General features: G+C 39.1%; 1 protein-coding gene across 1 annotated transcript in view; it reads right to left on the bottom strand.

The window, feature by feature from the left end:
* The window catches only part of DLGAP4 (DLG associated protein 4), a 127,337-nt gene that overhangs the window by 72,916 nt on the left and 39,423 nt on the right, over positions 1-14,998 (bottom strand). The window contains exon 2 of the mRNA XM_072403205.1: positions 4,875-4,953. The gene's annotated coding sequence lies outside the window, so the exon portion shown is untranslated. The remainder of the gene's footprint in view (positions 1-4,874; positions 4,954-14,998) is intronic.

Here is a 14,998-nt window from a genome sequence, read left to right as displayed (position 1 = left end):
TTGACCGGGAAGCTCAGCATGTATATGTAATGAGCAAATATGCCTGTTTCCATGAACAAATATCCAAAATATTCAAGCTAAACTGAAGGCAAATATAAAAGACAAAAAGAAATGCAGATATGTAACCAATAATACATCTGTAAATGCAGGTAGTGTAAGTACCAGAATTTGACTTGGTATCAGCCTTTTGCATTTCTCTATACAGCAGTACTAGGAGAGGATCGTGCATGGCTAGGAATCAAGCAATTGTGTTGACAAGGAACATACTAATTGGAGGAGGCAGCAGACTGGGCAGAGGAATGACCTTACTATCCTGCTGCTTCTCCTTTTTATTGCAGTCAGCTGGTTGAGGGTAGAGAGAGGACACCAATTTATCCCCTAACTTGGCTGTGCTATATTATAGGGCTGTGCAAATCTCAGGGAAAGAGACAGAAATACAAATGCTTTGGCAGCATCCCTTTTTCTATGGTGTATTTAGCTGTTTGCCTGCAGTTTAGCTTTCAAAAAAATCCAAAGATTCACAAGAACATATTTTTTTACTTAAATGTTTCATATTGTCTGTTTTTCCTTTGCGTCCCTTGGTATTTTATCAGATTCTCGCACTCATCTCCATGTATTGTCTCTTCTTATATCACAGTGTCTCTGCCCTTGTGACTATCCCTCTCTTTCACCCATCCCTTAGCTTCGGATTAGAGATAAGAACATTGATAGAAATTACAGTTTGTCTCCTCTCACCCCCTCCGCATGTTTTCTATACAGCATGTAAAGATGGGCAGGAGGGATAGGAGTCCTCCCCGGTGCCAGGGATCATACACTCACAATCCGAAAAGCTTAATCAGGATATTAATCTTTGCAGTTTAACCTTTCTGATCGAGGTGTACAGCGATCATCTACTTTCTTCCACCGTTGCTGCCTCTCTGCTATATTAATATCTGAAAATCAACGTTAATGTTGTGGTAGCATGCACAAATTTGTATCACTATGATTTGTTTATAATGAACAAGGGTTCCTATCACCCATCCTTGCCATAGCAGTGTTCCTCAAAGATTACTAGAGTTTCCTTGAGCAATGAGCACTTTGAGTTTCTCAGGGTAGTTTAAGTGACACCAATGATCTTTTTGGCTATCTGTAAGGGAGGCCTACTTCTCACTGGCAAGAGATATTAAAGGAGATTAAAGGAATTCCTCCCACTGACCACCATGGTAATAAACTGTGAGCGGTGGATGTAATAATTATAGAAGGGGTTCCCCGAATATCTGAAAGGGATTTCAAAGGTTACCCCATGTTAAAAACATTGAGAAAGGCGTCTCTAGATAATCCACTTCAGCTTTAGGGTGGTAATATGCATGGTTGAAATGGGGTCCTTGGTCCTACAGGAAGATGCGGGAAGGAGGGCATGGCTTTCCTGGCATGGTGACATTTTCTTCTAAGCCATCAGGAGCCAGGAGTCAACCCAAAATAATAATTTGGGGGTATAAAACTGGGGCAAGACAAAGGCTTTTTGCCCCTTGTGGCCCGTCTGGCCCTGGTCATACATATAGTGACTGGTGATGGGTCTGTCTATCCCATGCACCCTTAGTGGGGACTACAAGTGGCTTCGCTGCCATATATTGTATAGGCATGGTCCACTGTTTTTCCTAGAAGCTGTCCCTAAACAATGATGTGCAGCTGATGCAGGACAACTATATATACACAGGAAAAGGTTGGAAAAGGCTACAGGAGGTCAGCAGTTTGGGGATGCAAAAAAAAAGGAGGGAAGCAATCAGAATTTACTGAAAACAAAAGACCATAGCAATGTTGGTGCTTCAGCTTCAGCAAAATTAAAATTGCCTGGTTAATGTTTAAGTCTGCGTTGCTTCTAAATTATTAACAATAGAAATTAACTAAACATAAATCAATGTTTTTGAATTCGCCTCAAACACAAATTCAGTATGCTTCAGTAGTTTGTGGAGGTTCCCTCTTTCCTGGAGTATTTAAACAAATGCCACCCTCTAAAGCCATCCATATGAAAAAGAAAAGAAAGCAGCACGGGTCTTGCTGGGACACAAAAACATCATCAATGGGCAGGATACATCTCATTCTCTGCCCTATTAAAATAACCCGGCTTTGGCAAGCTAATTCACTCTATCCCCTGCTATAACCTAGGATGATCTGACTCCAATAAGCTTGGTATCCTCTTACATTATACTAAGGACTCCAATCTCTTGATATCATACCATTGGTCTTATCATACCCATGAGGAAGCCTTGTGGTGAAACATGTCAGGAAATGAGATCAACCTTTCTCTTCTCCATTCTCCAACATGATTTACCGCTTTATAGGGTCAACTATTAACTTAATCTTAGGGATAATGTGTATAGCACTAGGTCCAACACCTTACCAATTAATTATGTTATGAAGTATGTAACAATTGAATAACACTTTTTGCCAACAAAAAACCCTGCTGCTTTTTTTTTCTTTTTTTCATTTATTTAATTTACAAATTCAGAATAGTTTACCCTTTTAAATAACCCAACAGATTCAAGTTAAAAAAACAATAGCCCATTAAAAAAATAAGATTACAAAACCAACTTTTACTGGAATATTTGACTTTATCTAAAGATTTCCCTGCAGTTTTTTCTGCCACCCTCATTGTGAGGGTTAGTATCCTTTAACCCAGCGGTCGCCAACCAGTGGTCCAAATAAGTGTGCATGGCAGTTTATAAATTCCATTTACCTTCCTATCAGAGGCACAATTCCCATAGACTTTCAATAAGTGTGCATGGCAGTTTATAAGTTCCATTTACCTTCCTATCAGAGGCACACAATTCTTATAGACTTTCAATAAGTGCACGTGGCAGTTCATAGGTTCCATTACCTTTCTTGGTATAGTGCTGTGTTTCTTTGGATGTAGCATTTCCTGTTCAGGTGCCTTTGAATTGAATCTCATTCTCACCTCATTATTATTACTAAACAGTATTTATATAGTGCCATTATATTTTGCAGCACTGTACAAAGTTCATAGTCTTGTCACTAACTGTCCCTCAAAGGGGCTCACAATCTAATGTCCTTACCATGGCCATGTCAATACCACAGTCCAAGGTCAATTTAGGGGGGAAGCCAATTAACCTCACTGCTGTTTTTTTGGGATGTGGGAGGAAACCGAATGCCCAAACTCTCTTTGATACCTAAACCCTTTGTCTATCAAATACCAGTTACTGAAACTATTAGGATATAAACTTTGATACTCTAGAATTGAAAGAACACTTGAACTTGGAGAAATATGGAGACTGCCATGCCTACTGAAAAATGTAAAAGCTTGGCTGTGTTGCTGATCCAGTTGAGTGTGTTCTTAGTCCAGTGGTGATAAATAAAACAAATATAAGGGGCCTGTAGTGTGACCCCTGACACCACTAAAAGCCCACCCATAATATTTGAAGAATGTAATGCTGCTAAAAGCCTGCAGATGTGACATGAGATGGTCAGAAAGTGAAAATATGTGAGAGGAAATGGTCAGAGACAGTAGACATGATACAGGAGATGGTCAAAAACTACTGGCATGTAGCAAAGATGGTTACTAAGTGAAGTCATGGTATAAGAGCTTGTCAGAGGCTATAAGCATGCTGCAAGAGGTGGTCAAAGACTACAGACATGCTGTAGGGGGTGGTCAGTGGGTGTAAACATGCTGCAGGAGATGTGAAAGGCTACAGACATAATGCAGGAGATGGCCAAAGATTACGGCCATGCTACAAGAGAAGATCGTAGTGCTCAAAACTTCCACAAAAGCTTCAAAACATGTCAGGGGCTACAGAAATGATACATAAAATGTCATAGACTATGGGCATGCTACAAGAGATGATTTGAGGGTGCAAACCTGCTGCAGACATGATACATAAAATGTCATAGACTATGGGCATGCTACAAGAGATGATGTGAGGGTGCAAACCTGCTGCAGACATGATACATAAAATGTCAAAGACTACGGGCATGCTACAAGAGATGATCAGAGGGTGCAAATATGGTGCAGGAGATTGTCATGGAGTGCAGTCATGCCACATAAGACGGTCAGTTACTGTAAGTAAGCTTTGTTGGAAACTGTAGACATGCTTCAGAATATAGTCATAGACTGCAGGCTAGCGATTACTTGAAAATGGGAAGGAAACACATTGCTGGCTGCAGGAGCCTTACAAAAAGTACTAAAGGAATTGGGTTGGGCACAGGTTGGGCACCAAGGTCTTAGTCCTTGACCTAGAACAAATGTGCAAGTCAAGAGTTCTGATTTACCCAGCTGCATGCTCATCCTGGATCATAAATTCAATGGGTACCTAGGCCAGATCCAGCACTTTTAGAAGGACATCAAATGCAGTTACATAATTTCCTCTGTACCCTTGCTTTCTCTTCTATCTTATTTCAACAACCAGCACAGGCATTCCCAATGTACACCTAATTTACATTTCAACTCATGAACAATGATAGAAATTTAGTACCAAGATGAAAATTACAGGTAATTAAGTAATTGCACGTAGCTTAATTAAAAATAATATGATTTATACTGTAACAATACAGTCAAGTATGTACTATACCATTACAATTACCTACAGTTCAACTTATTTAATATTGAATTAAAGAATGTGAAATTGCGGGGCAATAAAGAAATGTTTTCAAAGCTTTAAGGGTTTTGCACAGAGCCAGTCTGGCCTAAGAAACCATTTTTATTTGCTGCACGAACAAAGCATCTAAAAGAGCTACATTGGCTTGCAAGTTAAGGGGTTTCCTACTTTCTATGTTGAAAGTGGAAATCTCTTTTAATGGCTAGCGGCAGTTTTAAAGACCGATGCAGTCAGTTTTCATCCAAGCAGTCATTCATTATGCCATTCTTCACCTTAAAACCATACCTGTTTTTCACTGATTTTTCCATCTTCCTTTTTATCACCAGTTCTCCTCCTGCTGGATACCCTCTGCCTATTTTTTAGCCTGGAAAACAGAAAAAAGTAAGCGGTTGAGCACTAGACGGGAGGTAGGAAACATGAAAGAGAAGACTGAGCGAGATGGAGAGAATTTGATGCTGCCAGGACAGAGAACAGGATCCAGAGAAAAGAGCTTGATAGACGAAATAAGCTGGGTGCAATCAAACAGTGACAAGGCTTGAAGGACCCCAAACCAAAGATGAAAATGACTGTGTTTCAAGAGAAGAGGAGGAAATGTCTGATGGGGGATATATAACAAAAGCAGTACAAGAACAAAAATCAGGGCACTGAACAGACGGACAATTCTAGTCAACATAAGGCCCAGATAACCATTTCACTCAAAATGCAGTTGGTTGAAGACAAACGTTCATAGACTCAGACAATCACTAGCTTATTTTACACTTAGGGATATAGATATAATACTAAAGTTACTAGCTTTGCTTTTTACTGGCATGGAGTCTTGTGTTGCTGGAAAAAGAAAAGAAAAGAAAGAAAGAAAATACTTCCAAGGCGATCTACTTATATTGGCAGAAGGAGGGTAAACCTGGGAGCTCAGAAAAATAGATTTTAACCAAAAGCGTATGGTTCTTTTTTCCTTCTCCTATGATTTATGTAGATCAGTGGCTAGAACTTGCGTCCTTACAGCACCAGTGTCCCAGGTCTGAGTCTTATAAAGGACACTATATATATGAAATGTGTATATTCTCCCCATGTTTGTATGGGTTTGTAATGGGCACCCCAGTTTCCTCCCACATCCCCAAAAACTTGCAGTTATATTAAATTGCTTCCACTTCCACTCACTCAGCCTTGGATTGAGTAAGGCACATATAACTGTGGGAGGGACATTAGATTGTATTAAATTAGATGAGGGACAGTTAGTTACATGACTATGGACTTTGTAAAGTGCTGCATAATATGTAGGCCCTATAAAAAAACATGTTAATAATTATATTATAGCAGTGGGTGCTTAAACACCCAATCAACAAGCTTATATGCTATGGGGTGTGGAGAGCTACACAAAGCTTCCTTACTCTTCCTAAATTCCTATTCAATGGAACACAGGCAAACAAGTATAGGCAGCCAGCAGTGTATATTTAGGTAGCTCTATTCGCTCTCAATTTAGTATCCATCTATAATAAAATATGATCTTTTGGTGGAATGATTCTTTAATCCTAATAGGTAGGACTCCTACCATCATATGATTTTGAGCTGGTATAGGAAACAGTCTTTGCCAGCACCCTTTCCACACTTTTTGCTCATTTATTGGACTCACAGGTTTTGTTTTTTTTTCATTTTTACACCTGTTGATTTATCATAATACACACAAGGCATACCCATATATCAGAACACAAGTTATCCAAGTTATTGTTTTTTTTGTCCTTGAGAATGCAGTCAGTATAGTGATATAAATGTTGCTTTGCTTGTGTTAGCCCTAACAAGGTTTGGGATCCAGGGCAGATGCTCCCAATGCCTCATTCATCTTGTAGTATTAACAATGATCAATTAACCTACATATGAGCTTATTAAGTAATACAATGTAAGGTTCAAAGTACAATATTAAAAGTGAAATTGCCTTTGGAACCAATCCAGATCCATCTTGTAATGGCATGCTTTTAGTAGAATCTAATTGTTTGTTATGGCTTATCGTACTTTACATTCAGGGATTATACTGCTATGAATTTGCCTAATGATGTCAGGTTATGTTCACTTATTATGTGAATAAGGTGTCAATTGCACTGGGTCTGTGATTGGGGTGCCCCTTCTTAGCAAAAGTACCCCTTGATGTTAAAGAGTATGGCGCCCAGTATCACATGACAAAGGGGTTCTTGAGTTGGCAGAGTCAGGCTGGCATATTTGTGGAATATGAATACAGTCTTTGTTAGTTATTATCTTGCTGATCCTCTAACAAGGCAAGATCCGCACTGTGAACAGCATATCAAACAATGGTTATTGTCATTTATCTATATAAGATAGGCTGCCATTACTGACCACCTTGTAGTAGTTGCCAGGCCATCATTCGCTTAAGTACTTTCTATGTCTTAAGCTGCGTACACACTTGCAATTTTTGTCGTTGGAAAGGATCTTTCACGATCCTTTCCAACGACAAGGGGCTGCAAGATGCATGAATGATGCTGTACATACAGCACCGTTCATGCTCTATGGAGAGGGGAGGGGGGAGAGCGAGGGAGCGGCACCCTGCTGCGCGCTCTCCCCTTCCCTTTCATTACGATCGGCTGTCGTCCATCGTCCGTGGATCCGGCAGGTCGGTCGTCCGGACGATGGACGACACCGACTGTACACACGGAAGATTTTCGCCCGATAATTGGCCGATGCCGATTATCGGGCGATAAAAATCTGCCGTGTGTACGTAGCTTTAGGCTCGGAACAAGCATACACCAAGTTATAAATAAATTCAGAACTTCTGATCTGCATATTTGTTCCATTAGGAACTACTCAATGTAATTCCGTTTCAGGTTGTCACCAAGGTTAACCAGGTGATGATGAGTCTAGTAGCCTTTTCTTAGGCAAAAATCATGTCACATAATGTTATGTCAATAACTCTGTGTATTCTCTGACTCCATCTCACATGGCGATTACAAAGAGTAAGACAACTGATGGAATGAAGCTTGGACTCAATGGGCAGAGTGATAGAATCTATGCCAATATGGGTTAAACAATAGCTCCATTGGTGCTGACCTACACAAAGACTTTTAGCTAGAAAATGCTAGAAAATTTAGCTAGAAAAAGCTAGAAAATGTTTTTGTCCATCATATCTCCTAGTCCTCATCTTATACTTAGCTCCAGTTCAAATAATTGTAAATGATTCTACATATTATTAACTATTTAAAACTGTTTTAGGTTTATGGATTACATAAAGTAGGTTAATTAATTCATATGTTAGCATTTAAATGGTTCCAATTACATAATACAGAGCCAGATTCATAGTTGGTTTAGTTAATTGGTGTACATTGATTACCTGATCGTTTGATCTGAGTGTTTAAACTTACTGTTTAACACTTGATATGCCTTTGACTGACCAATGACCAACTGTCTTAATGCAGAACTAAATCTGTGTTGGTAGGGTGAGCTTTTGCCCTACTTCGCAAATATGCATAGGGCAAGTTTCAGGGTGGAATTTCCCTTTTTTTAGACCACCAACCTTAAGAAACTACAGTAAGTATCTACATACACATGTCCATTTTCATGCATGCATTTTGCTCCTTGGATTAAAATCCTATTCTTTTTGTATGGCTGGTTTACATTTATGCACCACAGTTTATTGTAAAATTATAAACTATACAGGCCCATTCACACCTAGGCATATGTGTTACCATGCAGGCTGAAATGCAGACGGAACAGTGTGAATCCAGACTAAATCTGAGTATACAGCTGGTATCAGTACAGCAGGGGGCTTGACACCCATTGCTATTTGCTGTGGAAATGCCAGACCATATGCCAGGGTTTTGTGCCCAATACTCTGCAGGGAGATTGGCAAGGTTGTGCTTTATTTCTGTTAAAAGCAAACGTAGAATGATTGGAAAAGCTAATCTGAATGGGCTAATTAGTCGCTGAGATTGGCAAGTCAGGCTAGTCTTTCACAGCACAATACCCATAAGTTACAATGTCACTATATGACCTTTGTGCAATACCCGTTTTTGGGCTTCTGTTTAACCAATGACAAAGTTAAAAAAAACATTTACTCAATGTGTATCAATGGATAGCATGATAGCAGTGGTTTCAAGTATGTGTAACTGTGGTAGAGGTCCAAGAACCCATGTAATCAACATTTAGGATAAATGGGACACCAGAGGGCCATAGTGCAGCTGCCCATTCTGCTCAAATAGTATGTCTGCCTCCTTTGTGTACACAATTATAACACATGCATATATATGTTTTTATATATCCTGTTTCACTGATATAAAACAAGCTATAAAACTTTGCACACCCTTTTTTCATCTGAAATTAATTTAGTTGATTTAAATTATTTACATTAATGTCCAGTTAAAATTATATCTAATTTAAAGCTGAACTTCTCTTGCAGTAGGGCTACCCATGTACAACAAGCCGTATGCTTTTTTCATCCAACTTTGAGGTTGGATGGGTTCGTTGTGGGCAGGCCCTTGGAGTCCTCATTTACAATGCAGGATTGTGGATCCTGCATTTTAGGGGGGTGATGTTGATGAATGGTCATACATGTCTATAGATGAAGCAAACATTATCCCCTGCTGTGTGTGGGTAGCCCTACTGGATTTTTCATCTATGGAATTATTATTATTACACAGAATTTATATAGCGCCAGAGAGATAAAGACGGTGACACAGGAGGAGGAGCTTACAGTCTAAGAGAGAAGAGCTTACAATCTAGTTAGGTTTTAAGAGTGGGAAGATCCCTCAATGTCTTCCACCTGTACACATGTTCACTTTAAAGCTTTAATACATAAAGCTGTGCCCTTCTTTCTATGCTTCATGGAGACTGGCATCCAGGATGAACCCATCACAGTCAAATTGTGCATGTTTCACCTCCTAGTATAGGAACACAGATGTGTTTAATAAGAGTTCCACCAGACCAATTCTTCACCTGTGATAGAAGAAAGCCATTGTCAATAACCCTATGATTGGGCAGAGACCTTCTATCCGCATTAGAGAGGGGTAATGGCCTGTGATGCACTGCACAAGTTTGAATGTAATTGTAATGCCACATACAGTGTTGATTACAGCTGACTAGATAGATATGGCAGCCGTGAGCGTCTCCGGAACCACAAGCAGCTCAAACATGTCAGAGTAAAGTATAGGTGTTAAGAAATGTCTGTAGGGCACAGAAATAGGTATTGGGAGGTGTAATTGGCCGCAGAATGAGGAGCCACAGATACAATGTCATGAGACTAGAATAACATTTAAAATAGTCACTTGTTAAGCAGCTAAAGTCTACTAAAACACCAAGGACAACTATTCCGAGTAAATCCTATTTCAGTCCAATGTACATGAACACCACACAAAATTATTTGGTAAATGCAGAGTATAATATCCACCAGCTTCAGTAGCTCAGCTGTACCCAAAAAATCAAACACATGCCAAGGATCTTTCTAGACTTTATTGGTAGCCAAAATGTAATGTTTCCCTTTAGAGTTGACATAACCTTCAAATGAATGCCACCTATTTTTAAAGTAGAAATAAATCCCAGCCTGGCCAATCAAGTCGTCCGAAGATCATAATAAGAAGAAGATGGCAGGGCATGTGACGGAACAGGGGCTTGTAAGTTTCTATGGTTTTAGTTTTGTTTTAAGTATAGTGTATTGCAATTTTTTTTCTTTTAAATAAAAAAGAAGTTTTGCTTTTAAATTCCTTGTTGCATTGATTGTTTAAATCCTTGGTTGCACCTCATTGCTGCTGATTTTCTGCAGCCTGGTTGAAGTCTCTAGAGATGGTCAATGAGATGCAAAAAAGTACAACTTATGTATGAAAATTTTACTGACTTGAAAATAGGCTGATCAAACTGCATAACTGCAGATAATGAACAGTCAATTTTCAGGTCAATGCAATCTGCATGCTATTTGCATACAAAAAAAACAAAACATTTTTTGCATCCTATTGACAATCTCTAGTAGTCACATGCATTCCTATTGTGGTTATGTGGTATTGCAATTTTCTGAGACAGGGTGGCAATACAAAAGCACACCAGAAAGAAAGGAACAGAGCGTTGCCACTGTATATCAGGAACCTTCATACCGTAGTAGGATCACCAGGTATTATTATTATTATATTAAAAGCAACTTTTGAAATGACCCTACCCTAAGGTAACGTTTATATAACAATTAGGGTATTAGGTTTACTTATACTTTAAACATAAAACAAGTGGGGGGTCATTTTTTAAGCCCTTCCAACATAATGCACAGTTTTAGTCAATAGTATCCCTCTGTGATTTTTCAATAGGAAAGTAAATATTTGCATATGCCAGAGCTCAGGAGACAACTCTGGTTGGTTTTGGGCTGTATAACTGTTAATGATGACCTGGAGATCTCTCACCTCCAACTGTTTTTAATGAATGATCTGTCTGTGTACAGCCTACCTAAGCATTTCCATTTATTATCTCTAATGAACAGAAAGTCAAATATACCAGATAGCTGAGTTTTGTCTCATATATTCCAGATATGCTCATAACATTAGTTATATTATCCCCCATTAACCAAAAATTGCAAGCCATCTGTTTTATGAATGCTGACCAGCTGCTGCCCATATGCTAAACCCTCATCCTTCAACTCTAACAGTAAGTCCTTTCCATCCAGCTATCAGGACCCAGGCACCTATTTAGAATACAGGTACTCTTTAGACTTTCCAGGAAACTCTACATCGATGATCCTCAGTGAGTATCTCATAAGCTGTGTGGCTCCCAGCAATCTTTGATAGGTTTCATGGTAGGCTCTCCGCAGGTTCTCTGTACTTGTCTGCCTGACTACCCGCTGTGTGCAAAATCCATCATAAGCAAGCAGCCAAGTAAAGGTTACTACATTTATATTTTTCTGTGTTCATGCCATGAGTGCCTCATTAGCATTCGCTGTGTCTGAAAGTGGTTCACAAGTAGAAGAAAGCTCGGGGCCCTCTAATCTATATGATTGAGCTGTCAGTCATTTATGGCCACTGACGTAGTTGTTGGATGGCCTGGTGCATCTGGACATCTTGTCAATGATGTAAAAGTGCTCTGAGGGCCTTGTATTACCTGCAGCTTCTGCAGCCGGAATATAAATACTCAGAGGTAGAGATGTACAAATGACCATTTCAAGCACATACGGTATCACCACCATAATAATGTAAGCAATTATATTGTGTTAGCAGTCTATAAAATAGACCTAACATCAAATACAAATCCTTCTGTTCGCTATATGCATGCTAAGAAATATGTAATTGGAACTCTTATTATTACCTTTTGCAGAGGTCATAGTACTTCCCTAGACAATGCCTTTTCTATTGAGAAACACGGCACAATCTTTTTTTCAGGCAAGATCAGAATCTACTTCCTGGACTCAGATGCTCGCCTTATTATTAGCATTAAATGCAAGCACATTTTATCATTATCTCTAAATTTGGATATTGACCCCCTAACCTGCAATGCACCCTATTCTAAAAACCAAATACAATGGGATTGATTTACAAATGATAGGCTTTTCACTTAGAAAAAATGAATTACCCCCTTGCTAAATGAGAAAAAGCTTTGCTGACTTCAACATGTGCCAGAAAAAAGATTACACTGAACATGATTGAGTATTTTTTTGCAAAATGAACTATCGGCACATTGTGAAAATTATCTCTTGCAAGGTTTTAATTCACATTGATAAGTGAACAGCTAAAATCCTTTAGTAAATCAGCTCCAATGTACTCTCCATCCGTATTCTTCATAGTAATATGTATACTGCTACATTACAGGTACACTTCAATCCATGCAATTACAGATGCACTTGCAGTTTGCAGCCTGGTGACAAAAAATAAGAATTCCCAGGAGCACAGGGAGCATCCCCCCTGCCAGTAACAGAGATGTTCCTATTAATATGCATGAGAATTTATTCTGACCCAAATTGTAGACTCATTTAACAAAATAGATCTTGCATAAACATGCAGCTGTGACATGCAGTTTCATGTATTGAGTTATATGTGGATCCCCTCCATAATAATATTCTGTACACGTCTTTATATAAGTCTTGTGCACAGAGAGCTTTTGTGTGTTGTGCACTAGAAGCAGCTGCAATGGTACATATACATCATTAATATGCACAGTGGTCAGATAATGTGGGATTTCACTATTTTAAAATTGAAAAAAATCCATCTACACACAGTAGCTACGACCACGGTGTAGTAACAAAGCAGCCAGATGGATGCAGAATTTGCTTTGTATCAACATGACACATCCTGTTTAGTACATATCACTGAGCACACATTAAGGAGCAACCACAAGCCAATAATGAATTCTACATCTGCGTAGCTTCGGAATATTGACCCTTATATTGCTACCCCCTCCCGCTAGCCTTCCTTTCATCTTGCACACTATCCCTTGCATGTCCTTCATTTGGTCTTTTTCTAAGCTCTAAGGTCTGGTTTCTGGTGCAGAAACCAGACCCCTTACTGCTTCTTAATTAATATCATTAACAGGATTAAATGTCTGTATATCTGAATGCCGCATGCCTTACTTGACATTCTCCCTTATCTCAAATTTTATTACATCTCCTGCTATGCACAATCAAGGCACAAAATTGCCCAATTTTAATGCCCTGATTTTACAAAATTAAATTTGGCCATGCACAGTGTACAGCGGGATGTGACCATATACATGGTGTATAGTATATTCCCATCGCACACTGTACCGGAATCAGCCTTCTGATAAAGAGGGTGCTGTCACAACTTCCATTTGGTCATGGTACTTGAACATGAATAGTATGTGCTGCAGGCATACCTAATGCCAAGCCTCCATTGGTATTAAACAGGATGGTTTCCAACTGTTTTGTTGGCACCTGAAGGGCTGGTTTGCAGGTAGGGCAAACCCAAGTCCCCAGCTATTCCCGAATGGCAAGGGTGCAGAGAGTTGAAATAGGGCTCCTATTTAATATTCTCCAGGGCCACGTTTTAGCTAAAACTGTCCCCCGAGCACTTGTCCCAGGTCCCTCACTTTTTTAGAATGGCCTGGAAGTTGGAATGCAATGAACAGACAAATATACTATTCAATGTGGCAGTGTACATGGAAGGGGCAGTGTCATGGTGTAGCTAAAAAAATTGTGCAGAGCAACTTATAAGGTCGACTTTTAAGAATACATTAAAGTGGTCCTAAATTCAAAAAAAAAAAGGAGGTAAATAAATTGACAAAAGAGACATACAATAAGTCTCTTGCCAAATAATCAAGCCCTGGTTCCTGGTTGCCTTTTGTTTAAGCTCTACTCTGTACTGTGCTGGATCACCCAGATTCTCCCATAATAGTCTATCCTCTCCATTCTTGGAGAGCTTTAATAAATCAGGCCCAATGAAACCAGTGGCCATCCAATGACCAAAGTTTCGTATGTCCGTCATGGAGCTGGCTGCAAAGATGGAGCCTTTTTCTGATGTGGCAATAATCCTGGAGCTGTCATCGCTGCAGGCTGGCTGCAAACAAGTAAGTCTGTGCCATAATCAGCAATTACAATGCCTCAAAACCCCTTTGGTGCTGAAAATTAGGCATTTTGATTGCAGTTGTTCTGCAGAAGAGAAGAGTTGCTGTAGAAGAGCATACTGAACAGTGCATTAAATAAAATTGTCTTGCCAAACAAATAAAAAAAAGCACAAAACCATCTAAATGTGGATGTAAATCACATTTGGAAGCAGAGATTTTTTACATTAGTTGAGACAAACCAAATGGGTAATCAGCAGAATAAGGTATTCAGCAGTAAAGCTTAATCAGTACAAAGGCAACATTATTATAGCGTAGGGTCTGCATTTAAATGGAGGTTCCACCTCTAGGCTACTAAGAAACAAACCCCTTCATTTTTATTGCAGCTGTGACTTGATGGCGTCATGGTGGCCTTGGGGATGCTTAGGGATTGTGCAGGGTTTAATTAAAAAGCTAAATTAAGGAGATTCCTATGTAGAAGAGTGGGGATCTTTTGTTTGCAGGGACAATATAAGGGGTTCCATGATGTCACATACATCAGCAGCTGTATTGTTTTATACCCTGCCTTACTAATATCTACATGGATAAAGATCAAAGTGGCAAAACTTCATTTCCAATATGCAAGTTGAACAAACAAGTATTCAAAGATTGAGGGATCTGATCACTTAAATAGGGATACGTGTTATAGTAGGGAACTTGGTTAGTTTCAACAAATAATATAAATAAATTCAAAATAATTTATTGTACATAGAGCAAGCTAACATGATCTTTTTATATTTTTACATGAACAAAAAGATAATATTACATATACATCAAATGATGTTACAAAATCAAGGTGTACCCATGTGATCCACTTTTTTGCCTCCTTAGTCTGACGCATTTCGCATAAAATCCCAGTTTTCCATTGGAAAAAATAAATTGTTTGGAAT

This window comes from Pyxicephalus adspersus, chromosome 3, assembly GCF_032062135.1.
Source record: "Pyxicephalus adspersus chromosome 3, UCB_Pads_2.0, whole genome shotgun sequence".
In the NCBI taxonomy this organism is placed as follows: Eukaryota; Metazoa; Chordata; class Amphibia; order Anura; family Pyxicephalidae; genus Pyxicephalus; species Pyxicephalus adspersus.
Note: the sequence above shows the minus strand (reverse complement) of the source record. Positions and strands in the feature narration are given on the sequence as shown.